The following is a 10,418-nucleotide window of genomic DNA, read 5'->3' on the forward strand; positions in this document are numbered from 1 at the left end:
AAAAAAAATCATCTCTACTGTCCATCTATATAACGTCCCTCTCAAAGTGGTTGTATGAGACAGGAACATGGAATTTTTATACTTTAAGATTATCTATGTTCATATGTTTCTTTTAAGATTAGTTTCTTCCTGGTAATGATTTCTTTGAAATTAATTATTTCCACATCATATGCTTCCTTTTTCTCTTCAGAAAAATTCAGGTTTCTGTACTGCCCATCCATGTGCATTGCAGAGCCAGAAGGCTGGAGTCTGAGGGTATGTGATTGGAATATAACTGTGCTGACTTCAGTAGTGATTTGTGAAGAAAGAAGAAGTTACTTGAGACTAAAGTTGAGGACAAGTTATTTTTAACAAATCAAAACCGATTTTCACACTTGTTTAAATCTTTGTGGTATAATATAGCATGTGTCAGAAAGTGTTAATTTTTAGAAAGTACTCTTTTATTGTTTGAAACCTCCTGCTAGGTGAAAAAAAATGATATTTAGTCAGATTTCTCTTTCTCATCCCCCAATTTCACTATTCTTTTCTTAACTAGCCCAGACTAAGAAACTCTTCTGAATCACTGCATCTGGTAGCTCTCATGGTCTACTGTGACTGCTTAATTTATTTCTGTATTTATAGATGAATCATGAATAAGAGAAAACAAACTTGAACTCTGCCATTTCAACTTGCTCAAATATATAATTTTAATGAACAGTAAATTTGCTGGAAAATGCAGTACCAGTTTTCATGATATTAACCAAGTGTGAATTGCACAAAATAACAGACAACTTGGCTGACTCTTTTTTAATTAGAGGACCAATATTCCTGAGGGGATCTGAATGAGCTGAAGGTGATATAACAAGATTGCAGTGTAGCAGATCCTTCACCAGGCTGTGTACTCACAGTCACCCAAGTGTCTGACTTGGTTGTGTGGTTTACACCCAGTCTGATATCTGCAACAGCGGAGGATTGATTCTTCCTTCTCTAATACTTTATCTACTCTTGGATGTTTTTTTCATTGCTTTCCCTAAAGGTCTGGCCCCATTCTCCAATTTTTCCAAAATTAAAACTACCTTTTCCTATCCTATGCTAAAGGCTGCTCTTCTTCATACATTTTGTTAAACCATCTTTTTAACCATAGATACTCTGTCTTTGTCATATTTTTCTACTACAGATGTCCCTATTTTTCCTGTTTTACACATCCATGTTGTGAGAGTAGATTGAGTCCATGAATGCTTGCCTCTCTGTACTGCCTAAAAAAAGCAGTTTATATATCTGCTTCTGAGTAGAAAGCTGCATATTGGTATCTCCAGTCAGGTGTGTTGAATCTAATTCTTCTGGTCATTACCAGCATTCTTGCACAACGACTGCTGGGTTGCACAGCAGTGTTTTGCAATTCTCAGAATGGAACTGCCCAGACAGCCAAGTGCTAGTCCCTCTGTTCCTTTTCTCTGCTCATCACTGCCTCTTGCTTCAGATTGAAACTCAGTCCCTTTTCTCATATGCCCTTATTGAAAGCTTTCTTACTTTTTTTTTTTTTTTTTTTTTTTTTTTTTTTTTTTTTTTAATATTTTTTTATTCACCTAGTGCAATGTAGCTTTAGAGCTTTGGAATTACATTCCTTGACATAGTATATTGCTGTGAAAATTCATGTCTGTCTTCCCGACCCTTCTTTTACTTCTTTTATTTTCTTTGCAATAAAAATGCAAAACTAACAAATAAGATCACTTTCTTGAGTTTGTACTATTTAATCAGCACATTTTTTCCTAGCTTAAATGGCCCTCCTGCTGTTCACAACATCAGTGACACAGTTACAGTATTTCATTAGTCACGTAGCATAAAAAGTATTGGTTGGACAGCAAGTTTCAGTGAGTACTTTATGTCCACTGTTAATATATGCATCATCAAGGAGGACAATTTGGTTCATTATCCCCATTGAATAGTCTTGTTCTGGGCTTTTCTTCCTTACTGCAAGAAGTTCTGTTTTTCTTGGATCAGTCTTACGTTCTTATTTCTATCTCCTCAGGCCCCTCTAGTCCTTTCGTATATACATCTGTATAACACAATGTCCCCAGCAAAGGATGGGAGTGTTTCCCAGGGACGAATTATCTGCAAATGCCATCAGTGTGTCTCTAATCTTCTTTTAAAATTTTTTTAAATTTTTTTTTTCCCTAATCACACTGAAGATATTAAATAGAATCAGAGCTATCTTCAGTAAGAACCCTCTGGGCATCTTTCCCATTTTGTTATATCAGTGCTTCTAATTTCAGTCCAACAGTTAATTTATAACTTGTGTCAGTGCTCTTAAAGAAAATTAATCTAACAAAACACAGTTCTAGACCTTTTGGAAGCAAGGGTGGTGTTTGTCTTAAAGAAAGCTTAATGCAGTCCTTTGTGCTCCTTATCTTACAGATTTCACTTGCTCACATTTTCACACCCACGTACTCAACAGAGCAACAGGGTGTGTGTCCCCAGGACTTGAGGAAGATAGGAAGAGGGCGTGATTAGGAAGATAAAGAAGACTAACTGTTGAGTCTTCACTACATCTCTTGGATTCCTCTTTGTTGGTGAGAATAGGCAGGGTTTTGGATAGGCTTTGTGTACCTTGCAGAAGTCAAACTTAATACGATATGACCCCTTCAATTCAGACCTTGCTTACTTCATCTTTCATAAATCTAAAGATGATGTCTGTTGTCCTCAGGTATTTTTAAGGCTACAGCCCACCTTCATACTGATGGAGTAGTAAAAGGAATGACCCATGTTGTGTACTATGATTCTTTTACCCCACTCTCCAACCATCAGAGTCTGTCCTGTGACCTTACTGGGGCACAGGCCCTTAAGCCTTCATGTACAAATCATTCCTCAGGGTTACCAGTTTGACTGCAGTTGGTCGTATCCCTGGTTCTGAGTGCAGGTAATTTAAGGATTGATATTTGATTGATGGCCACTTACAGGGAATTTTCAAAGTTGGCTCAAGTAGTAATTCAAGGAATTTTAATTTATTTTGCACATTGTGATCTTATTTATAGCTTATGCTCTATGTGTAATTTACTTCCTTTTATGGATCTGGTCAAAAAATTCTAAATATGACCTGTTTATTCCTGATGCACTTCTAAAAAAATCTCAACCTGAAGAACCAGTCATCTCACACTCTAAGTTAATGTGGCATATTAACAGAGCACTCAAATAGAGAAGGTCCCATCTTGCGCAGTTTGATTTTGGGAGAGTGACTGAAGGATACTTTAAACACGGGACAAATAAGTTCCACATCTCAATGGCTTTAGACTTTCAGTCTGTTGAGCTGAATCAATTACAAATGGAGGGTCATTCAAAGACAGCAAAACATTTAAACTGTAATTTCTCATTTTGCAACAATGAATCGAATAGCACTGCACAAGCTCATCTTCTGCATGTTTTTGTTCAATGTCTACGGTTTTTAGCACTGGTAGTGTTAGCTATGAACATGTTACATATTTATTCTATTTCAAGGTCAAGATTTCCTGAGAGGATAGAGATATACAAATAACTTAGATTTCATATGGCTGGGTATTCAAGCCGCAGTTCTATTGTAAGTGATAACAAAAGGCAAAATGTAAGTCTGATACTTAAGGGCAGAACATGTCAGGTTTTTGAATCTTTTGTAATAATATGAAGAAACAGAAATTTCATCTTCCCTGTGAAAAAATTTATTTCTCTTTATGTTTAGTTCATTATATCAGCTTTACAAAATGATTCAAGAAGCTTTTGCAATAAAAGACAATACATTAATGTTGCTACATTAATGTTGCTATTAAATACTATTTATTGATATAAATCAATATCCAGAGGTCATTGCTTTCTTGTCAGAGAGAAACCTGAAGCACTGTTTTTTTGTATTTAATTTTAAAATCCTTATATTTCAGTAAACAAATTCTGACCTTACTTAGATGCTGATTTAGGGCTCATTTTGTAATAGCAGCTGTCTGGTGGTTTCCACCACCATTTTATTAATTCTGTGCAAATATGCACTGTCATCTTTAATTTGGACTCTAAAACTCCAGGTCTGGTACCTGCTGATGAACACCAGAGTGCACATAGTGTTTTAATTTCTTTGTCTTCTGCTAAATTTAGCATTTCATAGGCAAGGTAAGATAATGCACACTAGAAAGACATTATCCTATATATTTTTTTAATTTTATCACATAATCACCAGCTCTAAGTGAAACCATTAAATAAGAGTTTTAAAGGATTTTTACATAATTTCCCTCATTTAGGGCTACATTATGCCCTGAAGAAAAGCTCTTTTTAGGAGAGGGGATTAGAACACATTAATGGGGCTGCAGTGCTCACGAAGCTATGGTGGATGCCATTGAACTGGCATTGTATTGTTCCCAAGCCTGCTGGGAAAAATAGGCATCAGTGGAATGTCGTTCAGGTTTGTGTTCAAAACCCAGCACAGTGCTCAGGAAACAAAGGCTCCCAAGACCTTACAGTGCAATTGCTGCCCCGTTCAGTGAAGAGAGATAAAGAAGGATTTTTCTCCCTCTTCTTCTCCTTTTCCTTCACCTGTACTCCCAAGAAATGCATCTGTTGGAAATTCAAGCATTAGGCCAACCAGTCTGTACAGTGGTTGGACTATGCAGGGGGGAAAAGATGAGGTGAGTCCTGCAGGAAGATGCTCATGGATCAGACTCAGCCTGGACAGCAGAGGGAGTGCACCAGGTCAAGGGACAGAAGGTGAATATCAAGTAAGGAGGAAAGAAGAAAGACAGGAAATCAGAAAGGAGGGAAAAAGCAGCATATGTCCTGATACCAACGTGCTCTCCACCACCCAAAAGCACAATGCTGGTTGCTACTGCCCCGGAGGGCTCTGGCTGCTGCATTTTCTTCCCAGTGAAATCAAAGATTTCTGATGTTCAAATCTCTGTTCAGGGACAGGACCAAGCACCACAGAGATGGATTCTGCTTCTGTGCTTCTGATCTGATTCTCCAGAGTTCAACAAATCTCAACCAACCTGTGAGAACTGCTGTCACTAGGAGAAATAATCATCAGTCTTGCAAGAAGTGCACTGAGGTTACAGATCAGGTTCTTGCAAGAAGTAAAGGTCTGACTACAGACCTTAATATATTGGAAGTTAAATGCCAAATGCTCTTCTTCTATTTGGTGCCCCTGCAACATTTTTTTTTTCCAAATACAAACATCTGGAGATGCAGCACACTCATTCAATCAATCCAACAAAACTGGTTTGAATTTGTCTCTCACATTTGACCATTTATATTTTATTTCAACCTGCTGCAGGCAGTTGCACACTTGTGTCAGGTTCAGTATAATCTACCATAGAAGAGGAAAACCCCATCAGGTTTCTTTCCCCATGTTTTATTTTTTCCATTACTTGGAATAAAGAATTCAGACTCTCTCAGCATCACCATAACATGAGCCATCTGATACTCAGAGTTTTGCATATACCTCAAGGTTTCTTTAAACCTATGATTGTCTCATCTTAGTCTTTTATCTTCTTAAGGAAAGGTTCTTGCTCTCATGCCTTCCAAGGACATATAGCTTGACAGAGCACACAAGGCTCAAGGACTAAGAAGAAAAAGAGGTAGTGATTTCCTATTTTTAACAAGTCCCTATTTTGAAGACACAAGTTCACGTTTGAAAAAACTGATTAAGTTAACTTGTTAAACAAATTTTACATTATTTTGCTTGTCCCTCACATGATTACAACCCAAACATTTCTTTTTCCAGAAGGTTTGTCATAGTACAAATCAGCAGACAGAAGAAGAAAATCAGAGAAAAATAAATAAGAAGGAGAATGAAATCAGTGTCCAGTCAAAACTGACTTTATGGAAAGAAATAATTTTAAAGCAATAAGACAAATCAAATTCATCTCTTTGTTCTGGTCAAGTTATATGGTCTGAAAAATTCTAACGAAATCCAGGACGATCTACTGAGCATAGAAACCCACTAAATAAATTCCACTGAAACCCTTGCATATAGTCCAGTGAAATGTTACCCACAGGCTGCCTGATTTCCTATTGAAGTATGTTATTGTTGTAACAGCTTCACAGAGGGCAAGAAATTCCAGGGAATTTTTTTTCTCCTCTGAGCTTTGCATCAGCAGCAGAGCAAGTTTCATAAATCCTTTTTTCCAGTTAGCCCCATTTTGCTCTTTTCCTTGATTCCATCACATCAAGGCTTATGGCAGGTGGCTTCAAGATCCCCTGGGGCAAAGCAGAGGGTATCAGTCCTCAGGATACTGAGTCTTTTTCTTCTCTGCTCTCTACAGGAAAAATCACTCCCTCTTCCTGCCTCTTTCTCCAAAAGCTCACGGAAAGTCCTGTACTATTGAAAATCTTTTGATGCCAGTTCTCCAGGGAATTAAATTATTAGAGAAGGAAAGTAAAAGTTGCAAACTTTTGAGCCTGGCAAACTGGATACATTTCAGATTTGGACCAAGGCTCATTACCTCGTTAGTAAAGGTCCTGATCAGGTGTTGGGTGGCCTATTTGGTTGTCACACTGGATAGAAACAAAAATGGACTTGTGGGTCTCACTTAGGGAGCAGAGATAACCCTGTGGTAGCACAGCATCCCTGGCAAACAACTGTTCAGAGACATCTTCCTGAGGGTCACCACTGCCACCCAACACTAACACCAGCTTCTGTTGAAGCTAACTTGATCTGAAGGACTGACAGCCCCTGTGGCCCCTGTATTTATCACCCCCAGCAAACTGCTCAGCCTCTGATTTTTTGGATCAGTCCAAGGCACAGCTAACCTGACATCTGCTCCTCAACCTGGCCTAACATTTTGAAGCCAGCCTGTGCTATTCATAATGAGAATGCATGAAATATAATCTTTTCCCCACTGAAAACTCAAAGTTAAAAGCCATCACAGCTGCTGCAGAAGCTTCACCAAAAGCCGTATCAGCAGTTTCTGTTTTAAAAACATTTTTTTTTTTAACCAGTCACACTGATGCAGCTGCAGATTTCGGCAGTGCCTTCTCTGTGGCTGATTTGCCATTTTCACTTACTTTCCTTTTAAAAACATCTAGGGCTTTCAACACCTCAACACTTATTTTTTGAAACTCTGAAAGTGAAGGTTAAATATATCACATCATCTGGCAAGGCTCTGTTAGAGCCCTGGTCAAGTAATTTGCATATTTAGATGGGGGAAAGTCCTTGTTCTCTTAGTGTATTCTGAATGCCAGATTAAATTTCCAAAAGTTACTCGAAATGCACTATGAATACCTCAGTGCTAATAGGTGCTTCCTGATGAATTTGAATTGATCTCCAGAGGCAATGGCTGAAGGTCAAAGGCTGAGGTCATGAAGGCAGCCAGGACCCAGTGAGTTTTATAAGTAGATAGGAACCAGTAGGTTTCAAAAATGCAATGTCCAGACCACACACCATGGTGTGTGGCAAAGGCTACTGATGGAATTTGTGCTGCTTCCCTAAAGTACTTTCCTCTCTCTAGGCACTCACCTTTGCACTGCCCAGAAGTCACCTGATTCTAATCTTCCCATACAAGGTACAGGATCCTTGGGAGCAGAGACAACTGTTCATCATATGATAGAAGAAACATATCATCAACTTCAAGATTTTGTTTTTCCTTTTTTTCATGTACTTCGGTGTTGTTCTCTTGGTTGTTGTCTTCTGTGAGTGCTGTTCCCACACGTTCCAGAAACAAATGGACGGGTGAAAAGGATATTCTCCAGCTGCCCATGTTATCAAAGCAGAGAAGAGTATTTTTGAAGGTAAAAGATACAAAGACTGATTATTTAACACCTCTGCTTGACATCTAGCTTCTGCTTCCATACATATGAAAAGATAAAACCTCTTCCCTATTCATTTCAGTCAGCGTCTATGGTAGTGAATGTGGTAGGATGAAAGTTAGTTTGTGCATTTGTGCAATTCAGTGCATGCAATTTGACAACAAAACAGTGAAACAAAAATATAATTTAAAAAATAATGTGAGAAGATACCAGTGACACTCTATTTTCTCTTTGTTATTACAGTGGACATTTGAAACAGTAATACAAAGTGGGCTGAACAAAGGATCACAGAATCACAGAACTGTTGCAGTTGGAAAAGACCTCTAAGATCACCACATCCATCTGTCAACATTCTCCCCAAATAAAAAATATTTATCATCTGCTAGAGTATGTCCTGAAGTGCCTCATCTACACGGCTTTTAAATATCTCCAGGGTGACTCTACCACCCCCTGTTTCTTCTAATCCTGTCATTATTCACTTGAGAGAAGAGGCCAACACCCACCTTCCTACAACCTTCTTTCAGGTAGTTATAGAGAGCAATAAAGTCTCCTCTCAGCCTCCTTTTTCTCCAAACTAAACATTCTTAATTCCCTCAGCATCTCCTCACAGGACTTGTTCTCCAGACCCTTCACCAGCTTGGTTGCCCTTTTCTGAACTGCCTCCAGCAGCTCAGTGTCTTTCTTGTACCGAGGGGTCCAGAACTGAACACAGCACTTGAGCTGTGGCCCCACCAGTGCCAACTACAGGGACACAGTCACTTCCCTTCTCCTGCTGGCCACACTATTCCTGTTACAAGCCAGGATGCTCTTGGCCTTCTTGGCCACCTGGGCACACTGCTGGCTCACACTCAGCTGGATGTTGACCAACAACCCCAGCTCCTTTTCTGTCTGGCAGCTTTCCAGCCACTCCTCCCCAGTCCTGTAGCATCGCATGGGGTTGTTGTGACCAAAGTGCAGGACCCAGAACCTGGACTTATTAAACTTCATTTTATTGACCTTGGCACACTGGTCCAGCCTGTCCAGGTCCGTTTGCAGATCTTTCTTATCCTCAGGAGATTAACACTTCCACCCAACTTGGTGTCATCTGCAAACTTATCCTAACTGATTACCAAACTTACCCTAACCATTACTGATCTAGATATTGAACAGGAATGGTCCCAAAACTGAACCCTGGGGAACACCACTGGTGACTGGTCAACAACTGGATTTAACTCTGTTGACTACGACTCTCTGGGCCTGGCCATATAGCCAGTTTTTAAGCCAACAAAGAGTATGTGTGTCTATGCCATGAGCTGCCAGCTTCTCAAGGAGAATGTTAGATGGTGGGAGAATGGGAGATGGTGTCAAAGGCTTTACTAAAGGCCAGTAAAATGAAAGTCAGTGAATAGTGCTTTGTTACATGGTGCATGTTCTTCCCTTTGGTGGCTTCATTTAATCTCTGTTAAGTTAGACAGTTCTAATCATTTCTCTGAGGGCATCTCTGACAAAATTTCTGCTCTAAGGGCTTTGCCAGTGCAGAATCTCATCTGATACAAGATTGTGAGAATATAAGAACTTCAATACTAAGTCGTAGCAGTGGTCCACTTAGCAGATATCCATAATACCTGGAAGTTGATGTCTGGAAGAGATTAAAGAGCGTAGAGAAAAACATGATGCTTCTCTAAAATAACCTTCCTATCTCCAGCAGCTTGTGGCTCAGGGATCTCCTGAGCCAGACAAGGTATTTTAACTTTGATAGTTGAACTTTTTTGGTCTTTCACTGCACTCATACACAGTTTTAGTACCCACAGTGTCTTTTGATAAAGAATTCTTTTGCTGTTGCTTCACGCGATTGTGTGGAGAAATGTGTGCTTTTTGACTGTTTATAACCTGCCATCTGCCAACATCAACCTTGCTCTCCTGCTAGGAGAGGGACAGTGATCACTTCCTATTTGTCCTCTCCTTGGCACTCAGGACCTTATATAGGAAGGGTAACCAGAACTGGACGTAGAGTTCAGGATACAGAATTACAGTGTTTTTATACAATGGTTTTATGTCTTGTCTTTTGTTCTCTTTCTCTTTCCTCATTTTCCATTACTAGGCATTGAGATGGCATTTTCATAGGACTGTCTGTCGTAATCTTTCATTCCTGAGTACTCATAGTTGAGCCCATAGCATTATATGTGAAGCTATAGTAGAATGTTGTCAGGTTTTTAATATGCAAAACTTTATGTTCACCAACATTACATTTAATCTGCTATTTAATACCGACACTCCTTCTTGTAAGATTCTTTCTTTTGTATACTTCTGCCATGCTACACCTTATACTTGAAGCATTTACTGTTTCAAAGAGTAGAACATGCAGTTAATTACTATTTAGCTTTAAGAACATATTCAAATTAAATACATATTCGGGAAAGCTATAACCATTTGATCTACTTTGTATATTCATTAATATATCAGGCTTCCCATTTGTTGCAAATATGTGACAGAGGACGAGGAACTTTCGCTGGAAATGGCTGGTGATGTGACAGTGAGCAGAGCAGCCTCACATAAATAATCCATGCTTTCTTGCTTCCCCACAAACAAGCCACTTCCATTGGCTATTGCTGCAGTGTGAGAAGACTCACATATGGGACATTGCATGCGTGGGCTCAGAGTTGTCTCAGCAGATGCAGACAACATCTGAAGTCAGACAAAATAGA

The sequence above is a fragment of the Calypte anna genome, chromosome 5A, assembly GCF_003957555.1.
Source record: "Calypte anna isolate BGI_N300 chromosome 5A, bCalAnn1_v1.p, whole genome shotgun sequence".
Taxonomy (NCBI): Eukaryota; Metazoa; Chordata; class Aves; order Apodiformes; family Trochilidae; genus Calypte; species Calypte anna.